This window comes from Parasteatoda tepidariorum, chromosome 8, assembly GCF_982258835.1.
Source record: "Parasteatoda tepidariorum strain Cologne lab strain chromosome 8, Ptep-v5.0, whole genome shotgun sequence".
In the NCBI taxonomy this organism is placed as follows: domain Eukaryota; kingdom Metazoa; phylum Arthropoda; class Arachnida; order Araneae; family Theridiidae; genus Parasteatoda; species Parasteatoda tepidariorum.
The window spans coordinates 52833373-52847424 of record NC_141762.1 but is presented as its reverse complement, the minus strand read 5'-3'; the positions used below and the strand labels follow the sequence as shown (position 1 = coordinate 52847424).

The window sequence follows — 14052 nt, the reverse complement described above, 5'->3', positions numbered from 1 at the left end:
GAAGGGATGAAAGGCTGAGTCAACCTTGCCCTGCCCGAGGATCAGCCACCGGGCGTCAGTGGCACTAACTAGACCTAGTATATATTTCGGACATTTACCGAAGTGACTCTGTGATTGACGTCATTCACTGGTGGAAGTCAATAACTACCAATTCCGCTCATTCACAGTATGATACTTCGTTTAGACCAGTGTTTCCCAACCTTTTTTGTGCCATGCCCCACCTAAGCCTTTTTAAAATTCTTATGCCCCCCTATGTAACCTATACATTATTTTTAACATTAAAAAATTTAATTGTTCACTTAAGAAGCTTAAATGATAGGTTTTAGGAAGAAATCACTAGGAAATTGTTAACGAAACACAGTATGTAAATTTTCAAAACGTATATTGAAAAACTAAAATTCAAATGCGAAATAATTTTAATCAAAATTTTTCTACAGTAATTTAATATTTTAATTTAGTGAGATCCTTGCACTTGATGCTTGCTGCACAGAGATTTTATGTTAGGTTCCAATTTGGTTAGCTTCAGTCTCAAGTCTCCCCGTTGTGTTATATTCAGACGATTTCTTTTTTCTACCAGTAAATCATTTACAGCACTAAATCCACATTCAGCTAAATATGAAAATGGAAGTGGTAACAATAGTTTTCTTGCCCATTTGGTTGAATTTGAGTATTTGATTTCTGTTTCCTCTCATAGCCGTGCCATCACTCCTTTTATATTAAATAAAGTTTTAACTGACTCATCATTTTGCATTTCTGCGAGCTCTTTTTGATACTGCATATTTGATATATCAGACAAATCCACTAACATTGGCTGCATCATCCATGTTGGAAAATTAATTTATTTTAAATCAGAAAATCTTTCTTTCAAATCAGTCGATACAATTTTCAGTTGATCGACAATAACAAGTAAAGCAGTATCATTTACTTCTCATATTTGGAGCCAATGAAACTGTTCGAAGATTTTGTTGTTAATATATTTCTGACATAACTCAATAAGGTAATGAAACAAAATATTTTCGCTTTTGCATCAACAAGAGTTTTATTTGTTCCTTGAAGTTGCTTATTTAAAATATTTAGTTTTTCAAAGATGTCTGCTAAATAATTCACAATTGTGGTAAAGCATTTAAATGCTTTACCATCGACTGTTAACAGATACTTTATTTCAGGTTTTTCGCTTAAATCTCTTCAAGCAGCACCCTTTAGAGAGCCATCTTACTTCAGTGTCAAGTAAAAGTCACATGGTCTGCATTTTGTTCTTCACAAAATAGCTTGAAGAGACGCTCGCATTTGGCATTAGCTTTAATAGCATTGATACACTTTATTACTGAATGTAGTACTTTATTTAGAACAGGCGAGATGTTTTTAGCTACCAAGCTTTCCCTATGAATAACACAATGCACAAGAATCATTTCTGGATTCTCATATTTCATCAATTTTAAGCAACCATTTTTTTGCCCATCATATTAGGAGCACCATCAGCAGCACAAGATGTTATATTTTTTATTGGTATATTATTGATATCTAAGTATTTTTTTGGCTCATTATATATATCTTTGAATTTTATGATGGTATTTCTTTGATGGACCAACATGAATATGATGGTAACCATCATGAATTTCCATCAAAAACCATCATATTTTATGATGGTACCAACAAGACTGACCATCACCTCATATTAGGAATTGGAACAAATTTATGTTGGACCAACATGAACAAAACCACCATAGTATGATGGTATTTTCCGTTAGTCCAACAAATAAATCCATCAAGAACCAACATGGTTTGATGGTAGTTTTTGATAGCCCAACCTAAAAATTAATCAGGAACCAACATATGTTGTTGGTCTCAACTTATATTCCATCTTAATTCCTGATGGTACCAACAAGACTGACCATCACCTCATATTAGGAATTGGAACAAATTTATGTTGGGCCAACATAGACAAAACCAACATAGTTTGATGGTGTTTTTCAATGGTCCAACAAAAAATCCATTAAGAACCAACATAGTTTGATGGTATTTTTTGATGGTCCAACAAAAAAATTTATCAGGAACCAACATATTTTGATGGAATTTTTCAATGGTCCAACAAAGAAAAATCCATCAAAAACCAACATGGTTAGATGGTATTTTTTGATGGTCCAACAAAAAAATTTATCAGGAACCAACATATTTTGATGGTATTTTTCAATAATCCAACAAAACAATCCATCAAAAACCAACATGGTTTGATGGTATTTTTTGATGGTCCAACACAAAAAATAATCAGGAACCAACATATTTTGTTGGTTTCCAACTTACATTCCATCAAAAACCAGCTTAATTTCTGCTGCCACCATCAAAACTGACCATCACCCCATGTTAGAAAACCTACGTGTGTTGATGGTTTCCAACTTAATGTCACAAAAAAACCATTTTATTCTTTGGTACCATCAATATAGACCATCACTTCATATTAGAATTTGGAACAACCTATATTGAACAGATATGAGCTAATCCAACTTTGCTCCATGGTTTAACAAAACACAAATGAACGAATTCCAACAACAATCATACTAATTCTTGATGATCATACTATTCTACTAATTCTTGAAGACTAGCCATTACCCATATTTCAGCTTGTTTGTTGGTACATAAAAAACCAATATATATTGCTGTTTTCATTATGGTGAACCACTAAGTACATCGTAAACAAAATTGGCTGGTTACAACCATAACTTTTCGCCACAATCCATGTATTTTTTAATAAGCATGATTCGAACATCTTTATGTTAGTCCAATTTACATTTGAAAATAATATATAAAAAAATTTTTTTGTATGGAATACTATGTCAATATCGGCTATGATTATGTAGAAGTTTCATTATAATATTGAAATTAAATTAAGCAAAATTAAAGCTTGAGACTCTAATCATTTGGCGGACCCTAACTTACAGAAAGTTTTTTCCTACATTTAAAACAAGATAGCATTCCATAATTTATTTTTAATTTAACATTAAGATTGAAGAGGAAAAAAAATTTCCTATAGTTTATAAGTACAATTTACAAAAAATATGTAATAGATTTCAAAAAATAGAATTTTGATAAATAAAGACAAACATGTAAATTGAAAACATTTATTTAAATACATTTAATACATTTATAGTACTTTTAATAATTTTTTTTACACCTATAATCTACAAAAGTATTTGACATACATAAATGTTGAATTTCAATATACAATATTGATGAACTTTATTCCCATAAATTCTCGAATTATAACTGCAAAATAAAAAAATCAAATTAAAACACATTAGATAAACAAATGACAGTAGCTGTTTGCTTATTTTTATGCTGAAAATAATAACAGGTCTGCCAGCTTATACGCATTTTAAAAAATATTTTATAAAGTGGTGGACATTTAAAAATCAAAGCTTTAAAAATTTTTGTTAAATTTGCCAACAGCCTTAAAACAAAAGACCTAGAACAAAATCTCATTGCAAATGAATGAATTTATGAGAATTGGCATGGAAAATTGGCTAAAATAAATAGAAAATAATATCCTAAAACATAAACTTATGTAGCACTAGAATAAATATTTGGAAAAAAAAGCGTAGAAAGTTGACAATCCTGTAATAATAATGAAAACATATAAAATAAATATAGTCCTGGATGAAAATATTGCATAATTTTTAACACTAGAAAAACTGAACATTGCTGTATACCTTAAAAAGACTGAGGGGGTTAGTGATTAGACATCCAAAATCTTAATATAATTATTTAATAAAAATATATTATAGGCTTGATCATTGAAATTCTGTGGTATTTCATTCTAAATATTTGATTAAACTAAACACTGTATTTTTAACATGTTTCTATATTGCTAAGGCATGAATGATTAAATAAGCACTTAAATTGGAACAATTTATGGAAGGTCAGAAATACTCAGCACTTTCAGTAAGTTAGTGTTTGAATAAACAAGTACAGCATCTCTTTAATTTTTTTTCAATCCTAACTTATTGGAAATTCTCTCCTAAAACCAAAAGTAAAATTGTTTTCTTTTGCCAAATGTTTACTTATTAAACATTTTAACTCAAAAAAGGCCTCTGTAAGTAATGCAATCAAAAACGATTCCTGATTCGTTATGAGGCCACATGTGCAGCCTCCATCTGCTAAGGCTATTTTAGTTTTGATATCACTTACATCATACCATTCTAACACCTTTTTTTTACTGAACTAAAAAATCTTAAATATTCAGAACTAGAAAATTTTGTCAACTATTAACAATGTTTCAGTGGGTACCATTGAATTTTAACATTATAAAAATACATTATATCAAACCCACATTTTCATTCAGCTACATAAGGGCAAAATTTATAATACAGATAGTTATTGACCATGTGAAATAGTAGGATTTAATCACAAAAAATCAAATGAAAGCAAGAATGTATTGGCTTTCATAGCACAGCTATTGTAAATGAACGGCAGATGGACAAGTGTGGTATAATAAAATTATGTTTACGGAAAGTACATGTTTTTTGCGTAAAAAAAACTTTACAAATGGTACAAGTAAAGTAATAAAATGTTTTTTGGGAGTTTCAAGGAATTCTGAATGCATGAAGAATTAAATTATAAAAAAAAAAGACTGTAATTGTCTATTATAGAGAAACCAAAAAAAAAGAGAAAGGGGTTAATTTGGCTTCTTTTGTCTTTCTAGTGTTAAATTTATAAGGGAAAATTGTTTTAAGGCAAAAAAGTAATCAGTAAACAAAACAATTAGAAGTTTAACAGTAGAAAAATATGATTTCTCTCTTATTCAAAAATAAATAAATAAAATTACTATAAAATAAATTATACATTAACTATTCTTCAATAAATATTAGCAATTAGGAAAAATTATTTTCGATGGAAAAAATAAAATATAATATTTAAGCTTTTACAACTGTGTCCTATTTTAAATAAGATAGAAATTTAACGGACGAAATGTAATCTTAAAACACATTTCTTAAAAGTTGTTGAATATATGAAAATAATAGGTATAATTATTGCTATTGCTTGGAAGAAAGTTAAAGATTAAACATCAATAAATTACAATTCTACATCTGTTTAATAAAACTGTTGCCCTGCATTAAAATGCCATATACAGTGAAACCTCCAGGAAAGATCACCTCTATGTAGCGATCTCTATTTACAACCACTTTAGGGAGGCAAGGTATTTTTTCCATGGACTTTAGCAGAGACCATAAAAACCTCTCCCAGCAATTGGTCGAAATCTCTGCACAAGATGAGGAAAAGGTCAAATAAGGAAACACAATAAAATATCAAAACAAATAAGTAGTTTAAAATGTATTCTAAATATTTGCTTGCTTTTTATTTAAAGAATTATTTCTGATGATCTCTCAGATATCTACAACTTCATGTTGTAGTCAAATTGCACTAAAGACGATAATTTAGTAATCAGAGTTGAATGATTTATTTTTGATTAATCAGTAATTTTTGTTGGATTACTTTTAGTTATTTTAAGTATATAAAAAAAGTCAATTGGAAAAAACTCAGCATCTCAAACAAACAAATCCCTTCTCATCTTTTACAGCTGATTTTTATGAAGAAAAAAAAAATTAAATGCTAACTTAAAAACATAATTTTTTATTTATTTAAAAAAACTACACCATACATAGTTGGTACATTTCGTTTCACACATAATTATATTAGAAGGGATAATTTCTATTAACGTAAAATTTTATTCACCCATCCAGTTTTCACGACATCAACACAAGGAACATTTCAATACCAAGAGAATGACAGTCTATAATTAAAATTGTTTGCGAAAAATCACGTAACTTTGAGTCGAAGAAGGTAACACCACTAAGAACGACCAACCTCCACTCCCAAGTCCATTTTATCGAGGAACAGAGAATGGTCTCTCCTGAGAGGTTTTCATTGTATAATTATGTCCATTATGTGAGATGCAATTCTTACTAAGTTTGTTAATTTTTGCAAGATTAAATTTCTAACAAATTATGAAGTCTTAGAAATACAAATTCTTAAGTCCATAACAGTAAGCCGGAAAAATGACTTCAATGCTACAAAAATTATTAGTAATAAAATAATAAGGTTGTCCTAAACGAAGACTCTAACAAAAAAGCAAACAATCAGTTAACTAAATACAAAATATTCAACTAATTATCTGGTGACAAAATTGTCACTACATTCGACTTTTTCAAGAAAATTTTAAAAGACAAAATAAGTAAAAAAAACTAAAAGCAGTGGTAGTGACAACAGTAAGAAAAAATAGGACACATTAAAAATATTTATTTCCAAAAGAAATGTCAAGCGTTTGACTCAGCTTATAATTTCTTTAACAGAATTTTCTTTTTGTTTCTAATGCTACAAAAAACGCACAAACATTTTTTTAAAAATCTTAGTTTAAAAATCATTTTGAATACTGAGAAACAAAAACATAATAATTCATTTCTAATAAATTATTAGAAATGAAATGAGGCTTCAGTAACGCTACAGCTTTGGCCCGAACCACTATGTGACTGTGATTTGCAATTTTTTGAAAATTTTCCAAATAACTCTTAATGCTATGCAAAAACTCAAATTAATACTTATGTCAGATATCAAAATTCTGATTCACAAGTACGATGGCGACAAGAAAATTGGAAACCTTATTTTTAAACCTTAATTACTTCAGGTTTTTTTAATTTTTGTAAACAAAGTGCTTTCCAGGATCTAGTATATTTTAGAAAGTTTCGAGTTTGATATTTTTAGATACACAAAAATCACTCCAGATTATGAAATAAAAATAGTTATGAAATAAAAGTTAGACATTATAAAAAGAAGTTTACCCATTTAATTGAAGAAAAATTAAAAAAGCTTCTTAATTCTAACTAAATTTTAAAATGAAAATGATTATTTTTTGCACTAACAAAACTTACCCATCCTCTCAAACAGATGAATGGAAATGAAATCCTAATGATCAACAGATTCTACGTTCAAATGTTCCTTTTAACTCATCCAAAGTAATGAACTGAAAAGAAAGTCAATTAATAGAAAAAAATAAATTGCATTTTGTTGCCCTAAATACGAAATACCTTGTTTAGAATGGAATGAACATTTTAAAAGAAATATTTATGTTTACAACAATTTTCAGCAAATTACGCTCGTATAAGGATAATAAAATGGTAATAAATAATCTTAAAATTGTAGTAAATTTTCAGTCACTTTACAGAATATAAACAAAAATGTGAATATGGGTATCGCTATCAGAACATTTGTCCTTCATACAATTGATAAAATAGCAGGAGTGAATTTAAAGTAGTTTAATTGTTAGATACTTTATCTTTAACTGCTTTACATAATATAGATGTGTGCATTGTGGATAACAAAAAAGCTCACATCAAACTATCAAAAAAGACTGGGAAAACAGAAGATCATAACAATAAAATGAAAGAAAAACAAAATTGCTTATTAATGTATAGAGCATCACTAGTGTTGTAGGATACCAGTCTTAAAATTTAGTCTCAAAAGTTACGTGCTCAGCGACTTAATTCTAAGATTCGGGACACAAAGCCTTATTGCAACACTTTGGGCTACCTAAACCCCTTTCGAATCTCAATCTCAGAAGAGATTATCTTGTGAGATTCAGTCAGACGCATGAACATATGTCTTTCCATGCGACGGAGGTTCAGGATTTTGGAACTTTGCCATATGCACCGAGTGTTTGCGTACGGCAATTGCATTCGCTTCTGAGTGACGATCTTACACCAGAGACTAAATTCAAAAGACTTTCAACAGCATTAATCACAATTATTTTATCCATCATTTTCTATGTTACAAATATCTTTAAGATAACATCAATAAAAAAATTATTTATTTTAATTCCCACTGTTTATGTTAAAGACCAAAGGACTGTCTAGGTTTTTCTGAGAGGTACCTGTTTCGTGAAAATTTAGATATATTTAGTAAAAATTACAAATTATATTAAAAAATCAACATAAAAATATGGATTTATCATTTCGTATGAGACACAAAAACAAAATTTTAAGAAAAAGTATTTTGTGAAACTACTGTTTTGAAGTTGAATTGTTGAAGGTACCCCTGAACGGTAATAAATTTGGCTTGGACAGACCTCTGAAGACAGATAATTTTATCAATGTTTAATTAATATTTATTTTAAACAATGAATCAATTGTTTTCAAAATTGAATCTGAATAAATTAGGGAATAGATAGCGGTTAGATAGAATCTGAATAGATACCGGTTTATTTTTATGAAAAGGGGTTGATTTATTGGTATCAAAGTTCAGGCAGAGCCTTCAAAAAACGATTAGGGAGAATACTGATGGTAGATGAAATAATAATAGAATTTATGATTTGTCCCCAGCCAATTTATAGCTCGAGTTCCACATAATTTTTTAATAAACATTGCACTTTTACACGAGGTAAAGAATAAAAATAAATGGAGATTTCCGTACCATGATCTGTGGGTATAATCGCCAAGTCTTGAAATTTCCGGGCGGTGTCCCGAGAGAAACAAAAAAAAACATCACTGAAAGGGACCAACTCGAAAGGTATAACTCATAGCTAGGACTGGGCCATTAATCGATATATCGCGACATTTTGATTTAACGCCTGCATCGACAGGCCGATACAGCGACTTTCGTTCCAGGCGATGCATCAGAAATCCGATTTAAGCGTCGCGTAAAGAAGACGAACGATATAGCGATACAAGACACGCAAGGATCTCTTACGTTTCGATGACAACTCGCGCTGGGAAAGACGATGTACGTATCGTTATATTGAAACGGCCTTGATTGCTGAGCGGTAGAATCAGAATCAGTTTTGAGAACATATATCGTGATCTCACATGTTCTTTTCCGCACCTCTTACTTTTTTTTCTTCTTTGCCGTGATTTGATCGTTTCTTGTAGATTATTTCAGACTTGGTAATCGCCGTCGTTACCTTGTTCTGAACGTAATCTATTATTGAAAAGAATTTATAAAGAAGTGTTTCTGTATTAATTAGGTAAATTTTTTTTTTAAACAAAACTCTTTTTTATTTTTAAATGTGAAAATTAATTTTGATATTATATGTTTAAGTATTATTTTACATTATTAAATTTATTACAAACGGAAATCTAATTTAAGGTGCCCATAAAGAATTAAATTAAAAAGTAGTCAAATTTGTTAGGCTATTTTTTACTTTATTTTAATTTATTAAAGACTTTTTGGATAAAATAATAATTTAATGGGTTTTTATTACTGATTTTAAATTTATAAATCTTTAGTTGTTTTCATTTTTAAAAATAAAATTATGACAAAACTTATTTTTCCACGACTTCTTTTTTTAAAATCATTTAGCACTTCGTTTTATTAAAGAGTATAATCATGTTTTTTAATTTTCTTTCAATATTGTCAGTTGATTATATTATCGAATATCATAATTCTTTTGTTTTTATTTTTAAGAAATTAAACCTTACTTTGTTTTTTCGTTCAGAATTCGGTAATTATTCAATTTAACTTTATTATTTATTTGAAATAATAATGACAAAAAGTAGTGTTGTTTTAAAAGTGCTTTTTTTTGTGTAATTTATTTAGCACTTTGTTTTAAGCATACAAATAATTTTTCACGAACTTATTTTTTGAATTTTCTTTCTATATTGTTAGGTAAATATATTGATAAATTTCAATTTTATTTTTTTTTTTTATTATTTATTTTTAAACTAAGAAATCTTTCGTTATTTGTGCGATCACTTTTAGAAAATCCTATCTTTCTTAAGTAAAACATATACATCAAATTCATAAATTGATTTAAATCAATCTGAGTATGAAGTTTTGATAGAAATCCGACTTTCTGCACCTTACAAGTAAATGAATTTCAAAAATACTATATCGCGATGCAAAACTGACGATGCATCACGATATAAAATTTCTTATATCGCCCAGTCCTACTAATAGACATCCCCGGGCAAACATCTACGTGTTATTTTTGAAAACATTAACAAGTTTAAAATCTACTTGGTACCTTGGCAATTGCAGTTGGTACGACAGATCACTATACGGAACTATCCCCTATAAATTATCTAGAAGAAAAGGTACTGAAAATATAATAATTAAAAGAATAAATAATTTTATAAAAACTTACGTGATTGCAACCCTCACGAGGGTGAACAGTCAACAAACAATAAGAAGTTGAGCTGATATTTTGCTGCTCACCCCAAACGCAAAATTTGAAAAGAACACTTAAGTACCATTCACACTGCACTCCTGATTGCGATTGACGCAGGGTCGAATGTATATTGTGAGAAATTAAAGTATACTCTGGAATTTTAACAAAGCAATATAACGTGTTTTTTTTTTTTTTTAATTCATTTTCTATTAAAATATCTTTCGGGGTTCGATCCTTGACTCAGCCAAGACCCTCCGAGAGTACATGCCATGTACAATCTCGTAAAATCGGAGAAATCGAAAGTCTTGTATTCGGTCTCTTAGCTATACCATGGGTACAGGGATATAGAGAAAATTTATAATCTGAAAATCCTATCATTAGATCGAAAGTTATTCAGAGTTATTTTGTGTGTTTACATCACCATCAAAATACTTAAATAATAAATTTAATAAGTATTTTGTAAGTTTTTACCTACTCCTTAGCAACTTTAAAATTCAATATATTAATCATTGCAATTACTAAATATTATTTCATTTATATAATAGTTCGGGATAGCCTAGTTGGCAAGGTGCTGGACTCACGGTCGTGAGAACGGGAATTTGAATCCATCCCTTAAAGACTCCCCGTGTAATAAATGGTGACAGTTGAAAGTTAAATCTGTTGGGTCACAAAGTTCTCCATGATCTCATAACAGATTAAATCTCTGGGGTGGGGGGGGGGGTACTGGAATGGAGATTCATCGCTCTCTGGTTCAGGTCAAAATTAGGATCCGTGAATGAATGATTGGATTTATGAATGGGTTCCGCCATATAAATGGGTGTGATGTATGGATGTGGCAGAAGTTAAATTCTAGGCCCTAGATTGTGTGACTGGAAAACAAGTACAATGACACAGCCCTTATTTTAATGACCTACGACAACCAAAGCAATATATATAATAATTTTTATTTATTATAATAGTAAATTTCCACGCCGTTGTAAAATATTACTAGAATATGCACGATTTAAGAAAAAGTACAAATAACGGCTTTTGTTCCTCTCATTTAATCTATCACTCGTTTACTTAAATCCACGAATCGTTCTAATTTCTGTGAATACGTATAATTTTTTCTAAATTGAAGATCTACCTCAATGTTATTATATTTAAGAACTATTTATTTTTAACCTTAAATAGAACTTTTATACAAATTGCAGAATTTCTAAAAAAATTTATCTTATTTAAATCCTCTAAATTTAATTATTTCTGATATGTTGCTTTACTGTTTTGTATTTTTTAAAAACGCCATAATGTTATTAATTGCAATAACCACATGTTAAATAATTTAAATCACAAGTCTTAACCTTTCAGTAACCAGACAATGCTGAAGTAGTGCACGTGTACATAATAATTTAATCTATCACTAGTGTACCTATATGAATGAATCTTTCTTAACTTAATCCTGACATGTAGCTTTATTATTTTCTGCATTTAAACCTCACCTTTACGATATTAATTGCAGTTACTATCAATTTTTAACCTTTAGCAACATATTACTACATTTTTAGCATTTAAAAGTACAACTTTCAACCCCATTGTTAAGTATCATAAGAATATGTTCGACTATACCGCACGTGTGAATAAAACTAACGCACGTGTGAATCTTTTTTAACTTAATTAATCCTGATATATAGCCTCCTTGATTTGTGTTTCTAAAATTCACCATAATGTTTTGAATTGCAATTACCATTTATGCAAATGGTAATTAAATTGCAATTACCAAACCATGCTCATAATTTAATCTCGCAGTCGTATACCCATATGAATAAATCTTTTTTGATCATATTAATACTAATATGTATCCTTATTGTTTTTCTGAATTTAAATTTACCTTATAGATATTAATTGCAATTAATATAAATTTTAAACCCTTAACAACATATTACTATGATTTTTGCTATTAAAATTACAACTTTCGACCCTATCGTGAAGTTTCATAAAAATATGTTCGACTATACCGCACGTGTGAATAAAAACTTTATCTTCTTTGAATCTATGTTAATTTAATTAATCCTGATATGTAGCCTTCTTGTTTGGTGTTTCTAATATTCTCCATAATGTTATGAATTGCAATAACCATTTATTTTAAACCCTTCGTTATAATTTCACCACATGTTTGATCATTTAAACCACAACCTTTAAGCATTCAATAAAATGCCGCGAGACGATGCTCAAATACTACACGTGCTCATAATTTCTCAGTCGTGTACCCATATGAGTGAATCTTTTTTAATCTCATCAATATTGATATGAAGCCTTATTATTTTCTGAATTTAAAATTCAAATTAATGTTATCAATTGCAGTTACTATTAATTTTTAACCTTTAACAACATATTACTACATTTTTTGCAATTAAAACCACAAATTTCTACCATATTGCAAAATATCACAAGACTATATTCGACTATAACTCACGCGAATAAAAATTTTATCTTATTTAAATTTTTCTTAATTAAGTTAAACCCGACGTGTGCCTCATTGTTTTGTGTTTCTAAATAGCAATAACCATTTATTTTTTAACTTTCATAAGAATACTTTCACCACATATTTAGTAATTTAAATAACAACTTTAAACCTTTCAGTAAAATGTTACACACAAAGCTCAAGCAGTTCACGTGCACATAAAAATTTTATGAATGAATATTTCTTAACTTTATTAGTCCTGATATAAGGCCTAATTGTTCTATATTTCTCAAATTCACCTTAATGAAAATAATTATTGCTATTATTTGCAATAACTATTTTTTACCAACAATTTCCATCATATTTCGATGGCTGTTGTTGGTTCATCATTAGTAAACATACCATGCTGATTTACCATCATAAGGGAAATACAACATATTCCATCATAATATGATGGTTATTGTAGGGCCAACATTAATATACGTAACTTGTTGGTTGAATATCATAAATATAAACCAACAATTTCCATCGTATTTTGATGGCTCTTGTTGGTCCATCAATAATAAACGTAACATGTTGGTTGACCATCATAAAGGGAATACAACATAATACATCTTAGTATGATGGTTATTGTTGGGGCAACATTAACATACATAACATGTTGGTTGACCATCATAAATATAAACCAACAATTTCCATCATATTTTGATGGATCTTGTTGGTCCATCAATAATAAACGTTACATGTTGGTTGACCATCATAAAGGGAATACAGCACATTCCATCATAATATGATGGTTATTGTTGGGCCAACATTAACATACATAACATGTTGGCTGACCATCATAAATATAAACCAACAATTTCCATCATATTTTGATGGTGCTGTTGGTCCATCAATAGTAAACATACCATGTTGGTTGACCATCATAAAGGGAGTACAACATATTCCATCATAATATGATGGCTACTGTTGGTCCATGAAAAATCCAACATTACTTGATGGTTTACCATCATAGCAATACAGCAACATTTTCCATCTTGCTATGTTGGAATTTGTTGGTCCATCAAAAACCAACAAACCATGATGGAAATTGTTGTATGATGGTGCCCATCAAAACATGTTGGACCATCAAGAATCTTGTTGAAACCAACATAAACCATCAAAATCCTTTGATGGTACCATCATAAATTTTGTCTTGGGTGGTGCTTTCTAATCTTTTACAGAACAACATTTCTTCAGCAAAATGCCCTTTATCAATATATCTTAAGTTATCAATACTGCAGCACTATCTATCTAAGTTGATTCATCCATTAGCACTGAGAATTTTCTTGTTTTCAGCTTTTCAACAAGTTGTTTTTCAATATCTTCACTCATATCGTCTATTTTTCAGATGCAAACAACTGCATTGTTTAGCGAGATTTTAAAGCGTCCGAGGGTTCACTCGGAGCCTGCAGCAGGG

General features: G+C 29.5%; 1 protein-coding gene and 1 long non-coding RNA gene across 2 annotated transcripts in view; both read right to left on the bottom strand.

Annotated features, from left to right (window-relative positions):
• Nucleotides 1-14052, bottom strand: part of LOC122268256 (PDZ and LIM domain protein 3-like) — a 52618-nt gene that overhangs the window by 5931 nt on the left and 32635 nt on the right. The window lies entirely within an intron of this gene.
• LOC147806157 (uncharacterized) lies at nucleotides 3103-11519 on the bottom strand. The gene is made up of 2 exons (XR_015428736.1): nucleotides 6921-11519; nucleotides 3103-3261 (listed from the first exon to the last, which is right to left on the bottom strand). It is a non-coding gene; the product is annotated as an uncharacterized LOC147806157 (long non-coding RNA).